This window comes from Pristiophorus japonicus, chromosome 12, assembly GCF_044704955.1.
Source record: "Pristiophorus japonicus isolate sPriJap1 chromosome 12, sPriJap1.hap1, whole genome shotgun sequence".
NCBI classification, from domain to species: domain Eukaryota; kingdom Metazoa; phylum Chordata; class Chondrichthyes; family Pristiophoridae; genus Pristiophorus; species Pristiophorus japonicus.
In genome coordinates, this window is record NC_091988.1 from 17,045,233 (window position 1) to 17,059,275 (window position 14,043).

Consider the following 14,043-nt stretch of genomic DNA (forward strand, 5'->3'; position numbering starts at 1 on the left):
AAGATTTGTCAAGCATGATTTCCCTTTCACAATACCGGGCTGTTGTCTCCCCCATGTTTACACTATGGAGGGATATTATGCAGGCCTTAAGAAAACTAGGGAACCCAAAACAAACTGAGGGCCTACACAATGGCTACAGGAGGCCCACACCCTGCCAACCCAATTAACACCTACTCAACCCTTGATTAGGTTAACATCAGGGATGGCCTGATTTTTGTGATTTTTGTGATTTTCAAAAATCACAAGCCCACCAATGGGAAGGATTTATTTCAGCACGAAATTCTGGCTGGATAACTGGATATAGGAAGGGGTTTCTTCCCCGACAAGTTGTTCCGTTCTCGTGTTCCAGCAAGCGTCAGCCTTTCGACACAGAAGGAAGACCAGGGTCTGAAGACACCGAAGACAAGAGAAGCAAACCACCATCCCGAGACGGCATCAGTTCAGCCTCCTTTCCCTACTGCAGACTGAACCTTTGCTTTTTCTACAATGATCTTCCCCTGAGAGCAGGTCTCAGGTAGATCCACAGCAACAACAAGACGCAACAACAACCAAGTTTCCAAGAAAATTACAACCGAAAAAGTAACTTCAAGATCCTGAAGATAGCAAAAAGAGAACCCCGAAACCGCGTTTTGACCTGGAAAGACTGTAAAGGCTGTGGTGAGTGTAATCTCTGGTCCCCAGAACTCCCAACTCAGTTAGGTCAGGAAGGTGCGAGGTTGGACATTGCACTGCTGTTAAACTTGTGTAAAAATTTTCGTTGTGTCCGTTTAGTGGGATTTAGGGGGATTGTTTTGTTGGTGTATTGCTGTTTGTTGAGATACACCTTGTCAAATAAATTGGAAGCTTAAAGGTCCTCTTGGTAGCGCCTCGTCTCAGTTCTGTTGTATTACATCTCCTGATCGTGAGCCTTGGGTCAGAACAGTGTAAGGGAAGTCAGGAGTACCTCAGAAACGCTCAACTCTGTGCCACAGGCTAGAGAAGAAAGGGGTTAGGAGTATTTGACACTCACAAGTGCCTCACAGGCTAGTCATAAGCTGTGGGGACGCACAAGTCTCAAAACCCCCTGCATAAGCTGTGGACACAGTCTCTCCAGGAGTGCTCTTGCAGCACTCAGGGTACCTCACAGGCCAGACATAAGCTGTGAGGGCAGAAGGCCAGAGAGAGACACCCAAGGCACAACACTCCCCAGAACCCCTTACAGAACATGGTGACCGCGGCAGGACACAAGCAAACAGGAGATGTTAATATAACAGATAAGATGATAAGGGATGAAACTAAAATGGAGGAGAGAATTTCCTCAGACATTTTTGGCAAGGTGAACCTCACCAAACCTTGGGTGTAAATCCGCACATGGACAGAGCGCCCAGTAGATGCTGCTGCTCAGTGGACAGCAGGGAAGGACCACAACCGCAGGGTGGAAAAGGCCATCTGGCTTACCTGCCTCACTCGCCAAGTCCGAAAGCTTGACCAGCGGGTGAAGGACTTGGAACAGAGTCTTCAGAAATCAGAGGAGCTCTCTGCTATCCGGGCTGCGGTTGGGGGAGCCTGCTGGCCGAATTAGCTGAGGAGCAGCAAAGGAAGAGGCAGTTGGAGGAGACATTCCGAAATAGCCGGGACTATCTTCAGTGTCAGGTCACTGAGGCCAAGAGTAGTGAGGGGTCCCTCCGGGAACGGAACTCTCGGTACGCCCAGAAAATTAGGGAACTGGAGAATAAATTAAAAGACTTGCAGGCAGCTTATAAGGTGGTCAGTAGCAGTGAGCTTCAAAAGGTAGATCACGGTCCCTGCCAGGAGAGGATTAAAACTCTCACCCACTTTCTATCCCAGGCAAAGGGGATGATCGCCCTGATAGGACCTGGAGGGTCCACAGGGGACAAAGAAGAGTATTGGGGGGTAGAGGAGAATCCAAAGGAAAGGGACGCCCGACCACCTCCTGAGGCACCGGTGGTTTGTCCGGTGGGGTACTAGGAGGAGCGGGGCACGCAGGTAGTAGCATAGCCAGGGCTGGGGGTAGGACCAATGTGTCCCGCTCGGCAGCAGGGATGTGAGGCTCCAGCCGAGGGTCAGTTAAAGGCTGGATCAGGCGACCAGGCACTGTCTGCTGCACCGGGTATGGTGGGACAGCCGGAGGTAGAGGGACCAGCGCAGAAAGATCCTGAACCAGGGCGGATGTGCCCGGTCAGGCAGCGCAAGTACGGTCCTCCACAGGGAGGTGGCCAAGGTCGGGGAGCGCTGGAGAGCGACTTTATTATTCCCCATGGAGTTCAATCACTCAGGGCCATGGTGGTCCATTTGGCCAAACTCACTCGCACCGGGGACCCGTCTATCCACTTCATGGAGCTGGTGCAGGCAGGGGATATTAATGGGTGCGACGAGGAAGAGACAGCCAAGCTGCTGCTCTTCTCTCTGGACAGCAAATTGTACCAGGCCCTCCCGGCAGAATGCCGGATGGGGCAGCGCACATTTGCTGAGGTCCAGAGGGCCGTCCTTGAGGCTCTGGGCTTTGATGATGGCAGTCCTTTCGAACGGGTCGAAAGGACAAGGCAGCTTGTAGGGAAAACCCCACAGGCGTTTGCGGACAGGTGGCGGGTGGTATACCACGCAGCCTGTGGGGAGCTCCTCGACTGGGCGAATCTTTCCGCAGTGCAGACCGGCCGCTGGCTGAGGATGCTGGTGGCAAACTGCTTGCCCCGGCTCAAGGCCAGGGCAGAACTGTGGTTCGATTCCTGGAACCCCAATCTCATTGAGGAAGCAGTGGTCAGGCAACTGGCACTGGTCCAACGGAATGGAGGAGGGGAGGAGGAGAAAACCTGCAAAGGTCAGGTAAATAAAGTAAAACCCAACTCGATTCCAAAAAGGGAATGGCACTAGGAGGGTGGCCGCTCGTCTGATAAGGAGGGATAAGGTGTGCTACGGGTGCGGGAAAGCTGGGCATTTTAATAGGGATTGCAGGAGCCTAGTGAAGAGATATGGGGGGAGAAGTCCTTCAGGAGCAGCCCAGAATGGGGGAAGTGGAGGGAGCTCCTCACCATCCCTTGACCAGATAGTAGCTGCAGTGAGGACAGTGCTGGAGGGGACTGGGAAGGTAGCCACGGCAACAGGCAGGGAAGCACCAGCAACCCTGCCAGTACAGAGGCCGTGACTAGCCCAGACACAGCCTGCATACCTGTGCCCACTAGAATACGACCCCTGGGGACGACCCTGGGTCAAGATGAAGGTTGAGGGTGTACTGGGTATACCTTTTGGACACTGGTGCTACCAGCACGATAGTCCATTCGGAGGACCCTGCAACCTCACCTCTATCAAATGGGGTGCCATATCAACTAGTTGTGTTCACAGGAAATGAGAAGGCTGGGTTTTTTTCAGTCCTGCTCACAGTTCGTTTAGGAGCACTTCAAACACAATGGAAGTGCGTCCTGATGAACTGGGAGCAGGTGGGAAAAGGGATCTTGGGGGCCGATTTCATCATCGCTCGCCAGATCCTAGTAGACTTGAGGAATCACTGTCTATGGGGCACAGTGGACACGGGAGCAGAGGGAGTAGTCATGGTTATTGATAAGAAACAGGGAAAAGGGACTCTGTGTACAGTGAAGCCAAAAGGGGGTTATGACCTGGAGGTTTTGGTCGGTAACACCCCGGCCGAGTACCGGGCCTATGTGCAAGCAAATCTTGCAGCATTTGCCATCCATAAAGACGATTGTGGGAGAGTCACAGGAGTGGAGGTTAGAATAGATGGGGATCCCATGTCCCACCCGCAAAAACAGTATGGCTTTCCCCGAGAGGCAGAAGCAGACTTGGAGACAGCTTTAAGCTCGCTTGTCAAGCAGGGTGTTTTGAGACCCATAGCCACCCATGTCAACTCCCCGCTTAGGAAACCGGACAATTCTTGGAGGGCTACTGTGGATTACAGGGTGCTCAATAAAAACATCCCAGCTTGTGCCCCCACAGTAGCGGCGGTTGTGGATCTGATCGGGGAAATCCCTGCATCCGCAACCACGTTCACAGTGTTGGACATATCCAACGAGTTCTGGTCTATCCCTGTACGGAGGGAAGACCAGTACAAGTTTGCTTTCACCTTCCGGGAACAGCAGTATACATGGAGCTGCCCCCCACAGGGCTTTCATAACAGTCCCAGCATTTTTCACCAATGCATGGCGAACTGCTTAAAAAGCTTCAGCCAACCACACCAGCTGGTCCAGTATGTGGACGACCTGTTGTTGTTCACAGACAGCAGTGAGGAACACAGTCCACTGCTGGCCGAGCTGCTGGTCTTACTGAAGGAAGGGTGTTTTAAAGTAACCCCAAGAAAGCCCAAATAGGTCCAGGCGAAGTAAAATTCCTGGGCCTGAAGATAAGGACAGGAGAAAGGGCCATTGATGAGGCTAGAAGAAAGGCAGTGCAGGAACTCCCTGTCCCTAGGGATGTGTCGGGGTAAGGTCTTTCCTGGGAATCACTGGCTACTGTAGGGACTTCAGTGAAGACTGTGCAGCCACTGCTGCCCCTCTGCTCAGACTCCTACACAAGTCGAGTGGGAGTGGGACGAGGGCTGTGAGGCAGCATTTGTCCGTCTGAAGAGAGACCTGCAGGTAGCACCAGCCGTAGGGGCAATTGATGGGGGGGAGGAATTCTTCCTGGAGGTGGCAGCCAGTGGCGACAGCTTAAGTGCAGTATTGCTCCAGGGGCGAAACGGTCAGCTGAGACCAGTGGTGTACTCCTCCAGGGTCCTCACGGAGGTAGAAAAGGGATACTCCAATTGTGAGAGGCACTTGCTTGACACTCACTGGGCAGTAAAGAGAGCTCAGATCTTTACCGGAATATCCCCCATTACACTCCTCACCCATCATACCCCGACGCAGATGCTGTTGGATGGGAGGATTAAGGACGGGACAGTGAGCAGTGCTAGGATCACTCGCTGGACCCTCTTCCTCTCCCAAATGGCATTAAAAGTCAAGGGCCTCTGCGAGCCCAGGCTCGCAGCAAATCTAATCTATCCAGGGCAGCCGCATAGATGCTCTGTGGAGGGGGTATGGGACATCAACTTTGGATTTCAGGCAGGGATACACCCCACAGGCCGCGAGATCTACGTTGATGGCTTCAGTTCAGTGTCCGCAGGTACAAGACTCATGGGCTGTGGAGTTTGGGATCCCAAGGCAGTAATTGCCTTGGCTCTTAAACTCCCATGCACCCTGAGCGCCCAGCAGGCGGAACTCTCAGCGGTGATGTATGTGGTCACACACCCCGAGGAATTCCCTACCCCATACACGATTTGCTCGGACAGCATGTTCACTTGCAATTCATGTACAGAGTATCTGGCGATTTGGTCACGCCGGGGGTACACCTCTGCAGATGGGAAGCCCCTTGTGACCAAACCCCTGCTCGAAAAGATCGTGGCTGCAGTGGGAGAAACTGGGGATATGTATATTCATAAGGTGAAGGCCCACTCCAAAACTGAGCCATGGGGGGAAGGTAACCAGCAGGCAGACCTGCTGGCAAAGGAAGGTGCTCGTACAGGTCGCCTATGGGACCCATACGAGGCAGGCAAGATAGCAGCAGCAAGAAGCAAGCCAGGGACACAAGGGAGCATAGGGGTGGCGGTGGCCCCAGACCTTAAAGTAGTCCAGATGCAGGATCCGGTCCTGAAGGCTGCCTTGGCTGCTGTCAAAAAGGGGGAAAAGGCTGAGGGCCCATACCATGCTGCAGATATTGCTGTGCGGGAAGGCATGCTGTTTAAAGGGGACAAATAGATAGTGCCGCCACAACACCGGAGGGAATTCCTTCAGCTGGCCCATGAGGGTCCAGGTGCAGGACACCCCGGGCCAGAGTCTACCTGGCAAGGGGTAGAAAAGGCAGGGTGGTGGCCAGGCCTCTGGGAAGACGTCCGCGACTTCTATGTGGGGTGTCTGGTTTGCGCTGCAAGCAATCCGGGTCCCCAGAAAAGGAAGGTGTCTATGGGACACGTCAGGCGGGTAGAGGGACCATGGCAGTCGATCCAGATCGACTACACCGGACCCCTACCGGCCGCCCAGGGAGGTTATAAATACTGCCTCGTCCTGGTGGATGTGTTTTCCAAGTGGGTGGAAGCCTTCCCTTGCCAAACAGCTACCGCGGTGGGGACTGCAAAAATCCTGGTGAGGGAGGTGTTCTCTCGATGGGGTCTACCTCAAATCGTGGAGTCCGACCGGGGAAGCCACTTCACTGGCCAGGTGATGCAGGCCACCCTAAAGGCGCTGGGGATAAGAGCCAAATGGCATGTCGCCTGCAACCCTCAATCCTCAGGCCCCGTAGAACGCCTGAACCAGACCCTAAAGAAAAGGCTGCGCAAGGAGATGGGAGACTCACCATCCAGTGGGTGGAGGTCTTACGTTGGTCCTCATGGAAATCTGGGCCAGTCAGTCAAAGAGCACAGGGTACTCACCCCATGAGCTGATGACGAGCCGGATCATGAGAACCCCAGTGCATGTGTTGGCGCTGGTCCTCACCGAAGGGCAGCTTCGAGAGGTGAACCGGGACCACTTCGTCAGGAATCTGTTCGACCAGCTTCAACAGATACACTGGCAGGCGGCCAACAACATGGGTAAACAGCATCGTGCCAATCGGCTGCTGCTGGAACCCCGCAGTCACCATGATTGGGAGGTGGGCGACCAGGTGCTGGTGAGAACCACTGTATATGGGACCATACAGCATAGTCGACAAGGCTAGCTCTATGCTCCATGCGATTTAATTGCCTCGCCGGGTGAAGTGGTATCACATTAACCAATGTAAGTTGTTTGACCACAAAAGAGGTAACAAACAGAGGGGACGAGCAAGGGAAGGGAACCAGGTACTGGAGGAAGAACAGGCCCCGGTGGATGTGGAGGCTCCGGAGGAGGCAGCGGGCCCTGAAGCTCTACAGCCGGAGATGGTTCACTGCTCCAGTAAGGCTATCCCACCACTGGGTAGGGGTTCCCAGCCCACTAACAGAAGTGGGGAGAAAGGCTCTACCACTAGCAAGGTCCAAAGGGAAACTGAACCTCCCATGGTGGATCAGCTGGGGTTAGCCCAAGAGGTGGAGGATAGCATTGCAGCCCATAACGTGGGACTCTGCACCGACTGTAAGAAGGAGTGACAGAGTGCCACAGCCCAGGGCGCCGTGGTCCCCTGTTTAATTAGCTCCCCGCCCCAGACCAAGAAGGCGAAAGACAACAGGAAGGGTGCTCTGTTGCACCAGCAAGGGTCTCCCACCGATTATCCGGGGCTCGGGAAGGCCTTGGAGGGCAACACCAGACCTATTAAGGGGGACTATACGAGCCCCTCAGCGGAGGGCATCCTGGTCCCCAGGGTACGGTCAGTCGAGTGGTCGACGACGCCTGTACAGTGACAGGATATAGCCTGGCCACCCGAGGACGGGTGGCGGTGTATATATTTTCCCTTCCTGTTTTGTTACTTTGTGTTGTGAGTATATGTGTTTAGGTAAGGCAGTGACTGTTGGGTCCAGCATTTTTGTGTTTGGAACATGTTACGCGGGCCGAGCCTGGAGAGGTCTCTCAAGGCAAGGCCATGTTCTTCTTGCCTTTCAGATGTCAACACCTCCCTACTGGACGTTGGTGATGCTAGTATCGCTAAGGATCTGCACCAGGCACCGAGGGGACACCGAGGACTCCCTGGTTTTCGGATGCTCCGGGGGCAGAGCGCCGACAGTGACCATAGGAGAAGGGACTCCGGCGGCGGATGGCCGGGTCACCTACTCCCACGAGGGGAGATGGCCTGGGTGGTTGGGATCGAACTCCACCAAGTACTCCAACCATAAGGACTTTACCTACGGAGAGACCTCCATCCCCTGCCCGGAGATCACTGTGGCCACTTCCAGAGTGGGAGTGACAGAAGGCAGGAAGGTATGTCTAACTTGCCAAGGGGACATACCTCTGGGACGGTGGTGGTGGCTCAGAAAGCTCAAGAGGGACGTGGGAGACCGACACTCTGACTGGGAACATCTGGATAATGATACCTACCGAACCATCACGGGGTCATCTGGCGGGGTCACGGTGTGCTGCGAGAAATGGTGGGCGTACGACCAAGGGATTTATTTGTGTATGTGGGGATCCACTCGCGTGTGTTCAGCGGGGGCCTCCATTGCTTTCTATAGGTGGTGGCAGGATGTCGGGGATGGGATTGAATGGGATCACAGCGGGGAGGTGTGTGTGACCCCCAATCCCCGGGTACCAGTAAACGCCACTGAACTAGTAGTTCAGGAAAGGAAGCCCCCGCCCACGGCCAAGCCCACCGTCCCACACGGGTGCCCGACAACAACCAGGGGGCCGGGGAATGGTTTAGTGTTGGTCCCCACCGGGAAACTACTTTATCAGGGGGTACACTACGCGGTGGCATCAGTGGTGCTAAATCTGACAGAAGTCCGCCTACCTATGTGGTGTCCCTGGAAAACAGAGCTGTTATACCAGGCTCTGCTGCGGGAGATGTTCCGGAAGCTCTACGAACTGGACTTCGGGGATGTCAGTGTGGCAGAACTGTATAAACAGTGGGATAGGGCTGAACCGGGCAGGCAGAGGCGAGGGACTTTAAATGACATTTTCAGGGGTTTAACACTGGGGCGTCTGCCATAAACAGTTTGGATAATATGCAGCTGGCCCTCCAGATGAATGGGTTGAAGAACTAGCTGCACAAAATCCTGGGGGACGGGAATACCATAGTGGGATCCGCGCTCCACGAAGAGGTGGCAATGATGGTTCACTGAAAGGAGATTATTTCTCAATTGGAGGCACAGGCCAGGGCTGTAAACGCTTTGATTCGGGAGGATAGAAACGCCTCCGATCAAGCCGCCCAGAATGAGGTGTGCGTGCTCTATGGGGCCTGGTTGCTGGGAGAGGGACGGAGTAACCTCGAGGATCAGAGACAGGCACAGGTCCCCTCCTGGATCAGCAACCAGCACTTAGCAGCACTGCACCCTTATGACCAAATCTTTACACAAATATTCAAGGTGTGGCTTAACCAAGGCCGTGTACAACTGTAGTAAGACCACCCTGCTACTATACTCGAATCCTCTCTCTATGAAGGCCAACAGGTTGTGTACAGACCACGAAACAGTAGTAGTGAGGTTGGGGACAGCATCCAACAAGAAATTAGGGATGCGTGCAATAAAGGTACAGCAGTTATCATGGGTGACTTTAATCTGCACATTGATTGGGCTAACCAAACTGGTAGCAATGCGGTAGAAGAGGATTTCCTGGAGTGTATTAGGGATGGTTTTCTAGACCAATATGTCGAGGAAGCAACTGGAGGGCTGGTCATCCTAGACTGGGTGATGTGCAATGAGAAAGGACTAATTAGCAATCTTGTTGTGCGAGGCCCCTTGGGGAAGAGTGACCATAATATGGTAGAATTCTTTATTAAGATGGAAAGTGACACAGTTAATTCAGAGACTAGGATCCTGAACTTAAGGAAAGGTAACTTCGATGGTATGAGACGTGAATTGGCAAGAATAGACTGGCAAATGATACTTAAAGGGTTGACGGTGGATAGGCAATGGCAAACATTTAAAGATCATATGGATGAACTTCAACAATTGTACATCCCTGTCTGGAGTAAAAATAAAACGGGGAAGGTGGCTGAACCGTGACTAACAAGGGAAATTAAGGATAGTGTTAAATCCAAGGAAGTGGCATATAAATTGGCCAGAAAAAGCAGCAAATCTGAGGATTGGGAGAATTTTATAATACAGCAGAGGAGGACAAGGGGATTTAATTCGGAGGGGGAAAATAGAGTCTGAGAGGAAGCTTGCTCGGAACATAAAAACTGACTGCAAAAGCTTCCATAGATGGGTGAAGAGAAAAAGATTAGTGGAAACAAAAGTAGGTCCCTTGCAGTCAGTTTCAGGTGAATTTATAATGGGGCACAAAGAAATGGCGGACCAGTTAAACAAATACTTTGGTCCTGTCTTCACAAAGGAAGACACAAATAACCATCCGGTAATACTAGGTGACTGAGGGTCTAGTGAGAAGGAAGAACTGAAGGAAATCCTTATTAGGTGGGAAATTGTATTAGGGAAATTGATGGGATTGAAGGCCAATAAATCCCTGGGGCCTGATAGTCTGCATCCCAGATTACTTAAGGAAGTAGACCTAGAAATAGTGGATGCTTTGGTGATCATTTTCCAACAGTCTATCGAATCTGGATCAGTTCCTATGGACTGGAGGGTAGCTAATGTAACTTTTTAAGAAAGGAGGGAGAGAGAAAACGGGTAATTAAAGACCAGTTAGCCTGACATCAGTCGTAGGGAAAATGTTGGAATCAATTATTAAAGATGAAATAGCAATGCATTTGGAAAGCAGTGATGGGATCAGTCCAAGTCAGCATGGATTTATGAAAGGGAAATCGTGCTTGACAAATCTTCAAGAATTCTTTGAGGATGTAACTGGTAGAGTGGACAAGGGAGAACCAGTGGATGTGGTGTATTTGGACTTTCAAAAGGCTTTTGACAAAGTCCCACAAAAGAGATTGCTGTGCAAAATTAAAGCACGTGGTATTGGGGGTAGTGTGCTGACGTGGATTGAGAACTGGTTGTCAGACAGGAAGCAAAGAGTAGGAGTAAATGGGTACTTTTCAGAATGGCAGGCAGTGACTAGTGGGGTACCGCAAGGTTCTGTGCTGGGGCCCCAGCTGTTTACATTGTACATTAATGATTTAGACGAGGGGATTAAATGTAGTATCTCCAAATTTGCGGATGACACTAAGTTGGGTGGCAGTGTGAGCTGCGAGGAGGATGCTATGAGGCTGCAGAGTGACTTGGATAGGTTAGGTGAGTGGGCAAATGCATGGCAGATGAAGTATAATGTGGATAAATGTGAGGTTATCCACTTTGGTGGTAAAAACAGAGAGACAGACTATTATCTGAATGGTGACAGATTAGGAAAAGGGAAGGTGCAACGAGACCTGGGTGTCATGGTACATCAGTCATTGAAGGTTGGCATGCAGGTACAGCAGGCGGTTAAGAAAGCAAATGGCATGTTGGCCTTCATAGCGAGGTGATTTGAGTACAGGGGCAGGGAGGTGTTGCTACAGTTGTACAGGGCCTTGGTGAGGCCACACCTGGAGTATTGTGTACAGTTTTGGTCTCCTAACTTGAGGAAGGACATTCTTGCTATTGAGGGAGTGCAGCGAAGATTCACCAGACTGATTCCCGGGATGGTGGGACTGACCTATCAAGAAAGACTGGATCAACTGGGCTTGTATTCACTGGAGTTCAGAAGAGTGAGAGGGGACCTCATAGAAACGTTTAAAATTCTGACGGGTTTGGACAGGTTGGATGCAGGAAGAATGTTCCCAATGTTGGGGAAGTCCAGAACCAGGGGTCACAGTCTAAGGATAAGGGGTAAGCCATTTAGGACCGAGATGAGGAGAAACTTCTTCACCCAGAGAGTGGTGAACCTGTGGAATTCTCTGCCACATAAAGTAGTTGAGGCCAATTCACTAAATATATTCAAAAGGGAGTTAGATGAAGTCCTTACTACTCGGGGGATCAAGGGGTATGGCGTGAAAGCAGGAAGGGGGTACTGAAGTTTCATGTTCAGCCATGAACTCATTGAATGGTGGTGCAGGCTAGAAGGGCTGAATGGCCTGCTCCTGCACCTATTTTCTATGTTTCTATGTTTACCTCAGTTGTACAGGGCCTTAGTGAGGCCTCATCTGGAATATTGTGTTCAGTTTTGGTCTCCTAATCTGAGGAAGGACTTTCTTGCTATTGAGGGAGTGCAGCGAAGATTCACCAGACTGATTCCCGGGATGGCAGGATTGACATATGAGGAGAGATTGGATCGACTGGGTCTGTATTCACTGGAGTTTAGCAGAATGACAGGGGATCTCATAGAAACATATAAAATTCTGACGGGACTGGACAAGTTAGATGCAGGAAGAATGTTCCCAATGTTGGGGAAGTCCAGAACCAGGGGACATAGACTAAGGATAAGGGGTAAGCCACTTAGGACTGAGATGAGGAGAAACTTCTTCACTCAGAGAATTGTTAACCTATGGAATTCACTACCGCAGAGAGTTGTTGATGCCAGTTCATTGGATATATTCAAGAGGGAGTTCGATATGGCCCTTACGGCTAAATGGATCAAGGGGTATGGAGAGAAAGCAGGAAAGGGGTACTGAGGTGAATGATCAGCCATGATCTTATTGAATGCTGTTGCAGGCTCGAAAGGCCGAATGACCTACTCCTGCACCTATTTTCTATGTTTCTATGTTTCTAAGCCATTTGCCTTCTTCACCGCCTGCTGCACCTGCATGCCAACCTTCAATGACTAATGTACCATGAGACCCAGGTCTTGTTGCATCTCCCCCTTTAGCAATCTGTCACCATTCAGATAATAATCAGCCCTCCTGTTTTGACCAGCAAAGTGGGTAACGTCACATTTATCCACATTATACCGCACCTGCCATGCGTTTGCCCACTCACCTAATCTGTTCAAATCACCCTGCAGCCTCTTAGCATCCTCCTCACAGCTCACACTGCCACCCAGCTTAGTGTCATCTGCAAACTTGGAGATATTACATTCAATTCTTTTGTCTAAATCATTGATGTACATTGTAAATAGCTGGTGTCCTCGCACTGAACCATGCAGTACCCCACTTGTCACTGCCTGCAATTCTGAAAAGTACCCGTTTATTCCTACTCTCTGCTTCCTATCTGCCAACCAGTTCTCTATCCACGTCAGTGCATTACTCCCAATACCATGTGCTTTAATTGTGCACACTAATCTCTTCTGTGGGACATTGTCAAAAGCCTTTTGAAAGTCCAAATACACCATGTCCACTGGCTCCGCCTTGTCCACTCTACCAGTTACATCCTCAAAAAATTCTAGAAGATTTGTCAAGCATGATTTCCCTTTCACAAATCCATGCTGACTTGGACCAATGCTGTCATTGCTTTCCAAACGCGCTGCTATTAAATCTTTAATAATTGATTCCAACATTTTCCCCACCACCGATATCAGGCTGACCAGTCTATAATTCCCTGTTTTCTCTCTCCCTCCTTTTTTAAAAAGTGGTGTTACATTAGCTACCCTCCAGTCCATAGGAACTGATCCAGAATCTATAAAATGTTGGAAAATGACTACCAATGCATCCACTATTTTTTGGGCCACTTCCTTAAGTACTCTGGGATGCAGACTATCAGGCCCTGTGGATTTATCGGCCTTCAATCCCATCAATTTCCCAAATACAATTTGCTGACTAATAAGGATTTCTTTTAGTTCCTCCTTCTCGCTAGTCCCTTGTTCCCTTAGTATTTCCGGAAAGTTATTTGCGTCTTCCTTAGTGAAGACACAACCAAAGTATTTGTTCAATTGGTTTGTCATTTCTTTGTTCCCCATTATCACTTCACCTGATTCTGACTGTAAGGGTCCTACATTTGTCTTTACTAATCTTTTTTTCTAAACATATCTGTAGAAGCTTTTGCAGTCAGTTTTTATGTTCCCTGCAAGCTTACTCTCATATTCTATTTTCCCCCTCCTAATTAAACCCTTTCTCCTCCTCTGCTGAATTCTAAATTTCTCCCAGTCCTCAGATTTGCTGCTTTTTTTGGCCAATTTATATGCATCAGAAAGTTGTTGAGGCCAATTCACTAAATATATTCAAAAAGGAATTAGATGTAGTCCTTACTACTCGGGGGCCAAGGCGAGAAAGCAGGAATGGGGTACTGAAGTTGCATTTTCAGTCATGAACTCATTGAATGATGGTGCAGTCTCGAAGGGCCGAATGGCCTCCTCCTGCACCTATTTTCTATGTTTCTATGTTTTCCTTGGATTTAACAGTATCCCTAATTTCCCTTGTAAGCCATGGTTGAGCCACCTTCCCTGTTTTATTTTTATGCCAGATAGGGATGTACAATTGTTGAAGATCATCATGTAATCTTTAAATGTTTGCCATTGCCTATCCATCGTCAACCCTTTAAGTATCATTCGCCAGTCTATCCTAGCCAATTCATATCTCATACCGTCGAAGTTATCTTTCTTTAAGTTCAGGACTCTAGTCTCTGTATTAACTGTGTCA